Source organism: Megalops cyprinoides, chromosome 7, assembly GCF_013368585.1.
Source record: "Megalops cyprinoides isolate fMegCyp1 chromosome 7, fMegCyp1.pri, whole genome shotgun sequence".
In the NCBI taxonomy this organism is placed as follows: domain Eukaryota; kingdom Metazoa; phylum Chordata; class Actinopteri; order Elopiformes; family Megalopidae; genus Megalops; species Megalops cyprinoides.
Window position 1 is genome coordinate 1724205 of NC_050589.1, and position 2500 is coordinate 1726704.

At 44.2% G+C, this 2500-nt stretch overlaps 1 protein-coding gene across 1 annotated transcript in view; it reads right to left on the reverse strand.

Moving 5' to 3' along the window:
• Positions 1-918: 918 nt before the first annotated feature.
• The window catches only part of LOC118780952 (SH3 and cysteine-rich domain-containing protein 3-like), a 10885-nt gene continuing 9303 nt past the window's right edge, over positions 919-2500 (reverse strand). The window contains exon 13 of the mRNA XM_036533750.1: positions 919-2500. This exon is cut by the window's right edge and continues 165 nt beyond it. The gene's annotated coding sequence lies outside the window, so the exon portion shown is untranslated.

Genomic DNA, 2500 nt, shown 5'->3' on the forward strand with positions numbered 1-2500 from the left:
GCCCTGTCAGTACCCATGCTGCACCTCTTCCAGACCACAGTAAATTACCACGTTCCACCACCACCACCCCCCATACGCACCCTCGCCCCCCCATCCCGCCCCCGTCCCCCCATTCCCCCGCTGCCAGGTCCTGTTTCACTCAGCTGAGGCACTCAGCCAAACCGAAATCCCCCTCATTAAAAAGATCCTGTTAAAAGGATGAGTCCTCTAAAATGGGTCAAAGAATATTTTAAACGACGGCCTCGAGGTGGTATCAATGAAGCAAGCTTTGTGCACCAGCTCCGCTCACACTGGTTATATCCACAGAAAAAACAACAGATGTACTCACATCAATTGTTAATATCAAATACCTAGCGCAAATTCACTTTAATCACGGCAAAGCATTCAGGTCGTATTTAATAATTCTGATTATAACAAGGAGGTTGGTGTTCAATTACATTGTTTTTTTTGTTATGGCTAAAATAATTCAATGTGAAGTTCAGAAGGCAACACAGATGCAGTGAAGCAGAATCAGACACAAACGGATGATGCTTATTTAGACTGGCGTGCTGACATGCCAGTGCTGTAGGATAATTGTCAGGGCTCATAACCGACAGGTTGCTGGTTTGATTCCCCACTGGGGCGCTGCTGCTCTACCCTTGGGCAAGGTACTTAACCCACAACTGCCTCAGTAAATATCCAGCTATATAAATGGATAACATGTAAAAACTGTAACCTGTGCAAGTCCCTCTGGATAAGAGTGATTGTTAAATGACGACAATGAAATGTAATGCTTACTAATAATGCAAAATGCAAAAAGCTGTATCAGGATAAGAGGAATATTAAACACACATATAGGCATGGTTACTGTTTTATGTTTTTATTAAGATGGATTAATAGTACAAAGTCATGTAAGATACAGTAGGTTTTATTATCTTTTATAATGCATCTCAGTAGTGCATTAGTCACAAGACTGACTGTTATGATCTAAAATTTCCCAGCTTTACAAAAAGTGCATACACCCACACAAAATAAAAAGCATGTATTTGCAAACAAACAAAATACACTGCAAGCTTCAAATATATGACCATTGTTAAGGCCCCTGATGTGCTGTGGTGACAGAGTGTAAAATCCCTGCTGTTATAAAGCACGCCCTGACAGCAGCATCGCTCACGTAGTCACCCCCGTGCCTTCCGCCGCTCTGAGCTGCGCTTCGCTTGCGGTAAATAAAAGTAAACGCGCATTGTATTGCACCCAGTGGAGTTTCCCACAGTGCTCTGCTGCTCAGTCACACCCTGCCCAGGCTTCCATCACCTGACCAGGGCAGAGCTGTGTTCAGTACTTACAGACCAACCCGCAGAGCCAGCCCAAAGTCACGCGAGCTGCAGGACTTTGGTACGGACAGACGCACAGTGAAGCATCAGTGATTATCATAGATTAATCAATGAGGGCAACCTTTGGTTTGGGGAATAGTCAAAAACGCATGACAAAACTGCAAAATGACAGAGCAATGAGGGGACAGCGCTTCACCAGTGAGGGTCATAGCCTCTAAAACACTTTATCCTTATATATGCTTCCAAAAAGGGGGGAGAGGGGGTTTGGGGTGCCAGCAGCCTATGTGCCAGCTCACTGTTTCTATATCAGCCCAAGCACTCACAGTAATGACCTATTCCTGCCACAGAGGTGCAGAAAATGTAGAGACACGTGGGAATTTCAGTAGCATATATTGTAAAGGCAGCTACATTTGCACCACGGCAAGTTTTTTAAAGCTCAAACTTTGTGTAAAGACCAATCCTAACAGGGAGGCAATTCATACAAAATTCACAATAAAAAAAAGAGAAAACAATTAAGATGCCTGCAGATAACAATAATTATAATAACAATGATGGTCATAATAAAGATGTCTACAGGCATGAAATAAAATGCAAATTACTGTTAACTTTCCAAGAGATAAGCAAACTGCTCTAAGTGCAGATTTCAGCAGTGCAACACAAACGTCTCAATGCGGCTCCAAACTGAGTTTATCTCAGCGAGTTTCATCATTTCAGCACACACAGAGCCGCAGACAGAGACAGACCTGCAGGCTGACACTTGTGCAGGTCTAAAGGTCAAAAAGCTCAATAAGCTGAAAACACTTCCAGTCCTTACTGTGAAAAATGCGTGGGAATGGAAGTGCCTCACAGAACATCTGATCTGAGACCTGCCTGTAGTCCCTCGCCCAGACAGGAGAATGTCGTGTGTATTTGGTTCTGATGTGGCTGAACTCACGATCTCTCTGGTCTTGTAGATGTGGTTCTGACTGTGGCTGGACTCAGATCTCTCTGGTCTTGTAGATGTGGTTCTGACTGTGGCTGGACTCAGATCTCTCTGGTCTTGTAGATGTGGTTCTGATTGTGGCTGGACTCAGATCTCTCTGGTCTTGTAGATGTGGTTCTGATTGTGGCTGGACTCAGATCTCTCTGGTCTTGTAGATGTGGTTCTGACTGTGGCTGGACTCAGATCTCTCTGGTCTTGTAGATGT